At 35.3% G+C, this 13,140-nt stretch overlaps 1 long non-coding RNA gene across 1 annotated transcript in view; it reads right to left on the bottom strand.

The window, feature by feature from the left end:
* Positions 1-383: 383 nt before the first annotated feature.
* The window catches only part of LOC122730770, a 698,032-nt gene continuing 685,275 nt past the window's right edge, over positions 384-13,140 (bottom strand). The window contains exon 3 of the long non-coding RNA XR_006353545.1: positions 384-424. This is a non-coding gene — a long non-coding RNA (uncharacterized LOC122730770). The remainder of the gene's footprint in view (positions 425-13,140) is intronic.

Raw genomic sequence — 13,140 nt, 5'->3', positions numbered from 1 at the left:
TCATATATTTCAAAGATCAGGGAAAAATTAGCAATACAAATTAAGAAAAAAATCATTCTTTGGAATACATTTTATTCTGAACTACCATCATCATGATCAGACAACATTGCACACTTTATATTTTACTTCTCTTCATCAGATAGTTTTGAAACCACCAAGTTAATTAGTTGTTCTCAGTCAAAAGAATAATGTGTCAGTTTGTCCTATGTATATTAATGTCAGCCCCATGAACATTAAGCTAGAACTCAAGGTAATTAAAGTGGCATATTGCTGGTTTTGAACAACAAAACTGTCAGCCTCCTTGGCTTTAACATTAATAGTCTTTTCAAAGCAATAAATCAAAAACCATGATAATTTTCAATATAATTTACTTTAAAATTTACTTACCTTGAAAAAGAATGTCACACTTCTAGCAGCAACTTGCCTGTTAAAAATAAAACAAACCATTTATGTATAATCTTTAAATAGCAAAAAAAAATTCAATATATTATGGTACTTAGTGGAATTTCAGGATATTTCTTTTCAAAAAAAACTTTTCCTAACTTTGTTAGTTTTAATGCCAAAATGAAAATAAGCTGTTTGATTGCAATAATTGAATGCTTCTCTCTTCACTGCATGTGCCTAGAAACCATGAAAGCTAATGAGTTTCATGACTGACAGCAAAAACAGATTTTCCAGGGCACCTTCACCAGGTCATGTGGACAGATGTGGGCACAATTCACTTACCCACTTGAATAAGAATCACATGGATAAAAGTTTCAGCAAGAAAATTTAAGGGTGAGGTGTCAGAGTAGATTTCTTTTCTAATGAAAAATGTAATGTCTCCAGGTGAAAGTTATTAATGTGAGATGTAGTCCATTCCAATAGAACATTATTTATAGTGCTGGTTGTATTCTTTCTCTGAACTACATTCAAGTCATCACTGAGGGCTTTTTATTTACAGTGTATCACAAATAGCACTGAGATACTATAGAGTGAAAGCATGATTTCCTATAACAGGCCCATAAATTTTAATTCCAACAAACTCTATTGCATCACTGCCATATTTTCTGCCTATCACCAACAAGGGTGATGGCATGAACAAGACTAGCTGCACAATCTCTCATGACCTCATCCACTTACAGTATCAATATAAGAAAGGTAAGTAAAAGAAAGTGACCACACATGTTTGTGATCTGAGTGGGATGATACATGTTCATTATGCAAATAACACTCATGTAGATCAGAAATGTTAACCTTCAGTTGACTGCATCTCATCAGACTTTATTGGCTCAACAACAAACCTTAGAAGATATATTACTGCACATTTGAAACAAGTGATGCTTAAGTCTGTCTTAAATGCATTGCATTTAGATATTAATCTGGAAATAGAAATGGGTCATGGTGTAAATTCACCCAAATTCATTGTGGTAATAAAATGTCAGGACTTAGAAAAATGGTAGCTTTGTATCTTGCTAACCTCCTTCATTCATTGATTCTCTTAGTTATCAACAGTTGTGGTATTGAAGGAGACATAAGGGTCAAAAGCAAGCTTTGTAAAATAATATTTTATTCCTCAAGATCTCCTCATTAATACTTTTCAACTGATGGTAATATCTTTTTTCATGATGTATTGGACTCATTTCAAAAGAACTTCCTGTACTTCTTTCTTTAGTTATTGTTCTATATTCTGGTACTTCCATAGATAGGATAATAGAATCAGACACAATGAGTTGGAGTGATTTGCCCAATGTCACACAGGGAATAAAGAACAAGGGCTGGAATTAAACCCAAATCTTCTGCCTCCACATTAAACACTCACATACCATGTTAATTTTCCTAAATGATATTAAAAACTATCTCATAAATTAATTTGTGGTAAGGCATTAATATCTCATAAAGCATTCCTATTTTATCCCCAATAGAGGTATGTATATATAGATTGGATTAATATTTCTTTGAAAATATAGATGCCTTTATTTTTTTATATCACCTTCATTTTCAAGGATAAATAATTTGTTCCTCCCTTCCCTGCCCAAAATCATACTTTGTAATGAAAGGAAGAGGAAGTAGGGTATGAGGAGAGAGGGAGACAGGAAGGGAGGAAAAGAAGGAAAGGAGAGAGAGAAGGAAGAATGAGGGAGAAAAAGAAATAAGGGATAAAAAGAAATAAGGGAGGGAAGAAGTAAGGAGTGAGAGAGAAGGAATATTTAGGAAAAAACTGTAAAAAAAGACAGGTTGAAGATTCATTGTTCTACTCTTTGAAGAAGCTATAACTTAATGAAATAAAGTGAAATCTCTAACTCAGAAATTTCATGTGCCAGTGGTCAGGGAACAACCCCTCTCCCCTCCAAAGATCTGTTCTGTCCTCCTTAAATCAAATACCATTTTATAAGTCCTAGCAAACTCAGGTGCTTTTAAATGGACACTAATTTAAGTAGTAAATGGGATATCTTTCTGAAGCTACCCTTCCAAATAGAACTAATAGTCAGTGATGAAAAGTGTTGGTCTAATTGAGTTTTGAAATGTTTTAAAGAAGCACAAGTTCAAAAAATGTAAGATATAGCCAGAGAGAGAGAAAGAGAGAGAGAGCGAGCGCCAATTCAGAGAGTGATTGGGACACTTTCTGATGGCTTGTGGGATAATTTGCATGTTTCTGGATTGAGTGGGGACAAAAAAATAAGCCCAAAAATGTCTACAAAGTGACCAGGTATCATGGACATATCCTCTATTAGTTTTTTTGCCTTTTTTTTTCCCTTCAGAATAGAGCCACACTGCTCACCTTTCATTTGATATGTATCATTTAGTGCTAGAGTCTGATTCTTCCCTTTCTTCATTTCCTATCCCAAAGATTAGTAGCTGAAATTTGAAAAGGACAAGAGAAATTAATCTTAAAAATGTGGAGACTAGGGGCAACTAGGTGGCACAGTGGATAGAGCACTGGCCCTGTATTCAGGAGGACCTGAGTTCAAATCTGGCCTCAGACCCTTGACACTTACTAGCTGTGTGACCCTGGGCAAGTCACTTAACCCCAACTGCCTCACCAAAAAAAAGTGTGGAGACTGAGGACTAATAAAGAATTATAATTTAATTCTAATTGCCAAGTATTGACTGAGGAAAAGACCCAATTTACAAAATTCATGGCAAAAAGAAATAAACTCTTTTATCCTGGCCTGATGATCTATCTCAAAAATGTAATTCTTAGTTGTTTGAGGTTTTTGTTGTTGTTGTAGTTTGTTTTTGTTTTTGTTTCACTTTGTGTTTTTAGGTAAAACATTTGGGAAAACTGAACTTGTCTTTGAATAATGGATTTTGTTCAAATTGTTCCATGAGATGCTCATAAAACCAGAGATTTAGAGCTGTAAGGAATGGTAGAGGTCATCTAGTGCAGAACCATCTCTTTTAGGTGAGGAAACAGGTTCAGAAAGCAAAAGTGATTTGCCCAAATCATATTGGTGATAAATGGCAGAGTTAAGAATTGGAAATCAAAGGATGCCCATCATTTGGGGAATGGCTACATAAACTGTGGCGTATGATTGTAATGGAATTTATTGTGCTGTAAGAAATGACAAATAAGAGAATTTCAGAAAAGCTTGGAAAGACTTATGTGAACTGATATTAGTGAAGAGAGCAGAACCAGGAAAATGTTGTGCACAGTAACAGCAATATTGTTTAATGAAGAACTATGAATAACTTAACTATTCTCAGCAATATAACGATCTAAGATATTCCCAAAGGACTAATGATAAAGCATACTATCCACCTCCGAAGAAAGAACTGATATTTAATGACTGCACCATGCCATTTTTCACTTTCTTTAATTTATTTTTATTCAAGTTTTCTTATATAAAATGACTAACATGGTAATGTTTTACATAATTGCACATGTATAACCTATATCTGATTGCTCCCTGTCTCATGGAGGGCAGAGAGGAAGGAAAATTTGGAACTCACAACTTTAAATAAAACTATTATTATTTAAAATTATAGAAGTTAATAATAAAAGACTCAGAAAAAAATGAAATAAATGGCAGACCAAAGATGTGAACTTAGGTTTCCTGGTTATAAATCTAGGGATCTTTGTACTGTATAAAGGACATTTAGGCATTTTTGATTTTTGGCTAGAAATGTTTCAACTGTGTTTTTTTTTTTACTTCTATGATTACTGTCTATATTTAGGAGTGACCATATTTGTGCACATTAACCCATGCATGAATTTTCTACCTTTATGAATAATTAAAACATCACATATTTAATAGATAGCACCTTACAGGCTATTTAGTCCAACCTCTTTATATTGGAGCTCGAGAAACTAAGGCCCAGAAAGGTTTGGTGACTTTTTCCGATGTCCCCGCAGTAGTAAGTAGCAAAGATAGAATTTGAATTTAGATCCTCTGTCTCACAATCCCTCGTTCTTCTGGATTGATCTATGACATCCAATTACTTAATTTTAAAACATCTCTATTTCCTCACATCTGCAAAATCATCTCATCACCCAACTTATATACTATCAAAATCAGATTTTATCAATAGTGTGTCTTTCAAACACCAAAGCCCTTCTAATACCAAGAAGTTCAGGTTTGTCATTGGAATAGGAGTAGCTTAGAAAATATCTCATCCACTCACCGCATTTAATTTATGATTAAACTGAGGTCTTGAGAAATGAAATGTTCTGTCCAAGGTCCAATGGCTAGTAAATGGCAGAAATGGCCCAGAGCACAGGGTTCCTGTTTCCCAGTATGCTATTCTATCTATTATACCATCTTGGCCTCTAATTATATTAAAACAACTGTCTTGTTGCATGGTATTATCAGGAAGGGCCTGTGCTTCTATCCCAATATTCTATATTGATTCCACTTAATTTGAGGATGAAAAACCATGTCTACTTCTACTGTGGTAGATGACACTGGATATGGAGCATGAACAGAGAACAGATGGCTCTTAAAGTGTAGTGGGTTACACAGTGAAACATTTGAAGCTGAATTGTTTTTTCATCTCTTTTGGTTCCAGTCAGGCCTCTAATGTTCTTTTAATGTAAATTTTTATTTGTGCATTTCATGGCAGTTATGTGAATCCATTGATACTGAATATATTGAATCTAAAGCCTTTGTTGAAAATTAACAAGGTTCTTTGAAGATCTAAATAACAAAACACATTTATTTTGATAAAAAGGGGAATATAAAGCTTTGCTTTCATGATTTCTATACCCTTAAATTGTGTACACTCTGTATTTGGATTGTTAATCACCACCAAAATTTAAAAGATTATCTGAGTTGAGAGCATGTCATATAATGTCGATTTTGCTCTTTCCTGGAAATGGGCCATGATTCTGCCAAAATAAATTGTTAGTGTAATTTATTTTCTAGGTTTCTATCTTTCCCCACTCTAGTATGTAGAGACATGTTAGTTTATTCATTTGAATGCTTGAATTTTAACAAGGGATGGAAATTAATTCATCATGCATCACAGAGAACAGAAACATTACTTATCAGTACATTTGGTGAAGGGAAGAGACATGTTTAATTGTGTATTGCATAAAACAATAAGTCGACTTACAGATTTTTTGTAAAGTTTCATTTAGATGGAAAAAGGTCACATTAATTTGTATATAGAAAAATCTTATAAAATTAATCAAGTATTTATTAAGTACATTTGGCCATGGAATTTATTCATCTCAGAGAAATGCTTTCCCTGTTTAATGATTTAATGATTATTAAATAATAAAAATTGTACTAATTTATGCGGATGGTAAGTACTGTAATATAGTTACACCTCACCAATATGGAACTCAGGTTATCTGGAAAATAGCTTTACCTATTCAGAAATTACATGAGAACAAGGAAATAAGCAAAACATGTCCCTGAGCTGCCAAAATGGCTGAGATTTTATCATAAACATAAATAGCATATTTGTCCTTTTACCTCTAAGCTGTCAACAGCAGATATTCTTAAACTCCTGGAGAAGGGGGGTTGTGACACCCTTGTAGACTTCATGAGGTCTCTACAGTACTTTTCTCATAAAGTTAACATTGGTTGAATGAATGAATCAATCAATATGTATGCTTCTATGTATGCTTCTATGCCAATCCTCACAAATTGAAACTAAGTAACAAAAGCAAAAACATAACAAAATCAACTTATAAAATATATGTTTCAAAGACTGTGTAATTTTTTCAAGGGAAATAGTGTCACCCTCAGGCTCAATGCATTAGAATTCTGTGTCAAATTAAGCAGGATAACTATAGTCTTAATGAAAGTGACAGGAATATTGGTAGCACCTGGTTACAAATATATAACAGATATATGGAAGTAGTAACAAGCAAGATTGCCTTAGCTAGGATACTTCTTATATTGTTTTCTGTTCAAGATAGTATTTGCTTCCCAAGAAGTCAGTCTAGGTCACACAGTTATATTTAAGGTGAGGGGTGGTCATTTTGAGCTGGACTGATTTGGAGGAGATGGTACTTTTTAGACATTGAATGAAGGGATGATTTTCTAGAGGTAAAGATGAGTTAAATGCTCATTCTAGTCATGGGGGGAAACATGAACAAATAGATAAGGGCAATAGAATGCCATATAAAATCAGAAAACAACTGTTAATACCATTTGGTTACAACTGGTCTTGGTATAGTCATTTTGAGTTCTGAAAAACACTTTTTAATATAATGTTGTGTGATCCTCACAATTGTGAAGTGTGGATGCTATTATCAATACATTCTTCAGATAAGAAAATTGGTACAGGGAGGCTATCATTTGACCATGGACACAGAAAACGGGAAGTGACAGATGCAGAATTTGAACCTGAGATTCCAATTCCAGCACCCTAGCTACTTCACCATGTTGTATTTCCTATGTAGGGGAAAAATAAAAAGAACAAAATGAAACAAACAACAACAATAACAACAACAACAACAACAAAACATGGAACATTAGATTGGAAGACTGATTATGGAAGACAATGAATGTCAAACTAAGGAGCTCACTGCTTGTCCCCCATAAGCCATGGAAACAACAACATATATATATTTTTAAATGGTAGTGAAATTGTCAGATCTACACATTAGCAAGAATATCTATCTATCTAGATACAGACATATATATATATATATACACACACACACACACATACATATATACCTATATATTATACATATATAGGCATATATACATACAGATATAGGCATATACATGTATATATCTATCTCCATCTATTTCTGTAAAAGTCATTGATGCAGTTTTGTTTGTACAAAACTTTTCTTTATACAAAGAGAGGCACTGGTCTGTGGTGTAATAAAAAACAACAACAATACTGTGGTAAAGCAGCTTTTGAAGGACCGCCCCTTTTGGGGAGGAGATCGTGACAAACAGCCATGTGCCTGCTGCTGCCCGGGAGAGCGTGGCCAAGCACATGATACTTCCGGATAAATTATAGTAAGCCTTTCACTCTCTTTGTGCATGAACAAAGAGGGGTGGCTTCTGGAGTTCTGACTCAATCACTGGGGCCTAACCAATGCCCCATATCCTACTATTCAACCCAACTGGACCCTGTAGCATCTGGGGCACCACCTTGCCTTAGGGCAGTGGCAGCCACAGCCCTTTTAGTAGAAAAAGCCTCTGATTTGGTCCTAGATAACCCTCTAACTGTACAATGCCCTCACGAAGTAGAGGCTCTCTTACTACATCACAGGACACAAGCCTTTTCAGATCAAAGGCTGGCTAAGTATGAAGTAACCCTGTTAGGCACTGAGAATATCACTCTAAAACGCTGCACAGTCCTTAACCCAGCAACACAACTCCCTAACTTACCACTCTCGGAGGAGCTATTACATGACTGTGCTTCTTTAGTTGAATTAGCTAGCATAGGATATTATTTTTGGCTATTTCATTGAGCAAACTCATTCCTTTTTCAAATGAAACAAAGGGGGGAATGTGTTAAAGCAGCTTTTGAAGGACTGCCCCTTTTGGGGAGGAGACTGTGATGAACAGCCTTGCGCCTGTTGCTGCCCCGGAGAGCGTGGCCAAGCACGTGATACTTCCGATAAATTATAGTAAGCCTTTCACTCTCTTTGTGCATGAACAAAAGGAGGTGGCTTCTGGAGTTTTGACTCAATCACTGGGGCCTAACCAATGCCCCATATCCTACTATTCAACCCAACTGGACCCTGTAGCATCTGGGGTGCTACCTTGCCTTAGGGCAGTGGTGGCCACAGCCCTTTTGGTAGAAAAAGCCTCTGATTTGGTCCTAGATAACCCTCTAACTGTTCAATGCCCTCACGAAGTAGAGGCTCTCTTACTATGTCACAGGACAAAAGCTTTTTCAGATCAAAGGCTGGCTAAGTATGAAGTAACCCTGTTAGGCAATGAGAATATCACTCTAAATCACCTGTTTGAGTCCCAAACAACAAAAGCTAATCCCTCTCTGATTAAAGCTCAGAGGCTTTTTTTCTTACTGGTCTGGGAGATATATAGGGGAAAAAATTAAAGGGGAAGTTTAATGCTCTTATATCCAATTTTAAATTTCACAACACTGAATTAAAAACAAGAGATGAAATGGCTCTAATTTGAAGTTGTAAAATATAAATGTAAAAGTAAGATATATCTATATAGATATAGATATAGATATAGATATAGATATAGATAGAAATCAAGCAGTATCTTCTTGGAGTCTTAGGGATTTTTTAATTTATAAAATGGCAATAACACTTGATTAACCATATTAAAATTTGTTTTGAGAATAAAAATATATAAAGCACTTTGGTAAAATTAGCTATTGTTCTAATTTGTTTTTTTTTTCCATTAAGTGAATTTTTAGTATTGTTAAAATGTACTGAAAAAACAAAATTGTAAAATGATAGGTTGTCTTGATACTGAGATTCCTACAAATTGGGGGCAGCTAGGTGGCACAGTGGATAAAACACCAGCCCTAGACACTTGACACTTACTAGCTGTGTGACCATGGGCACATTGCCCCGCCAAAAAAAAGGGGGGGGGGGTGATTCCTATAAATTAGTTAATTCTTTTTTTTTTTTTTTAGTGAGGGTTAAATGACTTGCCCAGGGTCACACAGCTAGTAAGTGTTAAGTGTCTGAGACCGGATTTGAACCCAGGTACTCCTGACTCCAGGGCCGGTGCTCTATCCACTGTGCCACCTAGCTGCTCCTCAATTAGTTAATTCTATGGACTACAATTAAAATATGAATTGTCTAAAAGTCCAGGGGAAATTAGTAGTATCTCCTAAAGTATGAGTGGGAACATGAAATGGAACAAGTTAAAAAAGATGGGACCTGAAAAATATATGTCTGGATGGGCACATAATCAAAGCTTAATCATCATAGACTTTGTGGGGGGAGTACATAATTCTGTCACATTCAGTTAACTTGTACGTAAAATGAAAAGGTTGGAGTATATCAGGGAGGAGTTCTCGATGATCAAGGAAGCCTATAGGACTATGAAATTTTTGCTAAACTTTCATCTTATTAAATAGCTCAACTATATGGCACAGTGGATAGAATGTTGGAGTCAGGAAGACCTGAGTTCAAATACTGACTAAGACATGGAAGGAATGGGAAGTGAAATAGGGAAAAAAGCAAACTTACCTTTGTGACACTGGGCAAGTCATTGGATATTTATTTGCCTCCATTTTCTTATATGTAAAATAGAGATTATAATAACACCCCCCCATGGTAATTTGCCAGGAAGGGGTATGATGAAAATACAAGAAAATGATGTATGAAATGCTTTGGAAAACTCAAAATGATATTTAAATATGATTGTTGTTGGTACTAAAAAATCTAAAGAAGCAAACCTTCAGTAGACTAAATATAATATGTCAGATGTATGTCTTTAAGGCTTAGAGTAGATGCAACATCCTGCATAATGCCTTTACAGAGTCCCCTAGTTCTCAATATCTCCCTCTCCCTCTCTCCCCCCCCCACCACACACACACACACACACACACACACACACACACACACTCACACCCCAAGGCTCATCCACATAAATGCTCTTCTCTTGTTCCCCTTCCTTAAACCCTCACTAAGAAGTAGGCTGTAAGGGTCCTTGAAAACAGGGACAGTTTCATTTTTAACTCATAATACCTAGAACCTTCCAATGACCTTAGCACTGAGAGGTATGAGATAGGGGATGCACCTTTGGTTTCATTATTATTGGCAAATAACAGGTAAGGAAACTCCCTCTAATAATCCATATCAGTACCTTCTCTCCAATTTATAATCTTAGAGTATTGTTAAATGTATCTAAGAGGTTCAGTGACTTTCCTGAGGCACAGGCTTTATGTATCTGAGTCAGGATTTAAATCCACATCTTAGCAGTCACATCTCTATCTACCAAATGTTACTGCTCCTTCACCACATAGAAGATATTTAACATATTTGTTTAATAAATGAATATGTGGTAAAAATTATTTGTGGGAAAGATTAATATCACAAGTTTTAGCTGAATTATTTGGGAGGGGCCACACCTGGCCCACCCTGAGATTGTATATGCTATTGAGGTCAGAAGGAGAACTCTCCATGGGCAGCTTTAGAAGGACCTCCCCTTTTGGGGGAAGAGAGACTGAAGGCAAGAAGGCACTTCCAGTAAGCTAAGCTCTTAGGGCACTTCCAGAATGTTGAATGCTCTCTCTCTGGAGGTTGACTGAGGTAGTGGTGGCCTGTGAGCAACTTTAGACTGGTGGGCTGTTCAGGTTGGTGAGTAACCTACTGAAAACCCTAAATTCCTTTGAACCAGCTTAGGCTAAATTTAGAGTTAAGAGCTTCTATCTGTATTTCTATTTTCCCATTTCCTTATCTTTGATTTTTATTAGTTTCACCTTTGTTGTTTAATCAATTCCTGAGTAATAAAATCTGATCCTTTTGTGAACTAAAGCTTAGAGGCTCCTTTCATATTGGCCTGGGAGAAATATCTAAAAAGAATAGTTCAGAGGGGAGATTAAACCAAAAAAGGTCCCTCATATTTCTGGGACCCCAATATTAAGGCGAGTCACCCAAATAACACTCAGTATATCTAATTTTGGCCCTCACAAATAGACATTAATTATTTTAAACAGGAGCAGATATCATTATGGTTAATGAAATGTAATTCATTAAGCTACTATTTGGGATTTCATTTTTTGATTAATGTTAAAAAGGTTTCCTTGTTCTCAAAAATATTGGGAAACCCTGAGATAGATGACTCTGAATTTTTCTTCTAGTTTCCTCTCCCATTATCCTATAATGAATACAACCTTATTCAACAAATTTCAATGTAGTAGGATAGCTGCTTCTATCCCCTCACCTCTGTTTAATAACTAGGCTTAGTAAACATAAGACAAATAAGGGAATATACATATAAATTTAAGACAAGTACACAAGAGGTAACATTGACAGGAAAAATAAAATGGAAATGGATTCACAGAAGGTTTTGATAAATTTATTAATTCCACAGCCAGAACACCAAATAGTACCCTCCAATGATATATTCAATGGGGTCTCTATTGGCAATAGAAAACTGTGATAGATAAATAATGTACCTGACCTGGGATGCCCATTTTTTGCCAGCATTTGCCTGGGAAAAGAATCTAATTTTTAATTTTCATTTTAATAGGTTCATGGGTATTTCAAAACCCACACTATGAGAACCATTTATTAAGTTGTTATTGCTGAAGGTATTTGAATGTGAAGGTTGTCTCGTCCACTTAGCATTGTGCCATCATAAAAAAGACTGAAAGAAATGCTTAGATCCTGATTTGTTTTTTCTTTGTTTTTTTTTTTGCAAAATTTCATAAATCTTGCTCAAATTTTGAATTGGATGGGCCTAATTGACAAGGAGTCAGTAGTAGCAATATGGAGAACTATTATCACTGCTATTTGTATTGTGTTCTGCATCTACACAATGATAATACTATTGTGTAGCTTTCTTCTTAGCTAGATGAATAAATTAAGTGGAATTGTGCAGCAAAATGAAAACCTAACCCTTTATGAGTAGCATCTGCTAGGGAGGCGGGCCAGAAGGGGGAATCATATAATTAAAATAGTGTTTTTACTCTCTTAGCATTATATTAATCTAAATTTAACAGAGATACAACCTTTTTAGAGGAAAAATAGTCAACTGTAAGCTTCACATTCTTGCACAGTCTGTGTGCTGTAACTTTTGTAGACCAACTTTTCAATATTTATTTGACTAAGACAAGTTGGCACCCAAAATATTTGGCAAGTGAGGAAATGCAAGGCTTTTAATATAAAAATCTCATTCTTTTCCCACTGTGAAACAGAAAAGGAATAAGAAGAATCTTAGTAAATAGGGAGAATTTTAGACTCAATCTGCCAAATTCTTGTAATTTATTTTAAAGGGGGTGGAAAAATGATTGGTAACTAATATAGCTAATGCATGATTGCCAAAAATCTCCTGCACTGACATGAGTGGTTCAGTGTCCATTTAATTAAAAGAGACATGCTGATAAAATGTAAATGATAGAAAATTCCACACTTTTGTTTTTCTCAATCCTTTGTTCTATATACAGCTTTCAATTATAATGGGTACTTTCATTGTTTGGCATACCTTTTAAGAGGTAGATTTATGAACTTCCTATTAAACTTAGGATTACTATCTCAGAAACTGAATTAAATGCTTTTACAAATAGCATTCCCAATGAATAATGCTGAAATCAGACATTTCTCTCTCTCTCTATTTCTTTTTCTTCATTAGTGTTTCAAGTATTTGGCTCCTTTCCCATCAGCTACTTTGTAACTGTGAATATGACAACATGATGAAGATTCACAGATGCCAAAAATAGGACAAATCTAGCAAATCTGTGTTCTAGACATAAGGGGAGGAAGAAATGATACTCTAGGCCTCAGGTGATTTCCATGAAAACACCTATGTCAATTGAAGCTCACTATCTATGCTGTGTAGCAATCAATCACAGTATCTTACCTGAGAGGAAGCAAATTTAGGTAAAAAAAAAATTAATAATGAACTTCCCAAGACTTTATTAGTCATATTTTAATCAGATTTTAAGTGATATGCTTTTCTCTTTTTTCTTTGTTTTTTGAGAGGCAATGGGGTTTACGTGACTTGCCCAGAGTCACACAGCTAGTAAGTGTTAAGTGTCTGAGGCCGGCTTTGAACTTGGGTCCTCCTGAATCCAGGGCCAGTGCTTTAT

Source organism: Dromiciops gliroides, chromosome 6, assembly GCF_019393635.1.
Source record: "Dromiciops gliroides isolate mDroGli1 chromosome 6, mDroGli1.pri, whole genome shotgun sequence".
In the NCBI taxonomy this organism is placed as follows: Eukaryota; Metazoa; Chordata; class Mammalia; order Microbiotheria; family Microbiotheriidae; genus Dromiciops; species Dromiciops gliroides.
This window is presented reverse-complemented; position numbering and strand designations above follow the sequence as displayed.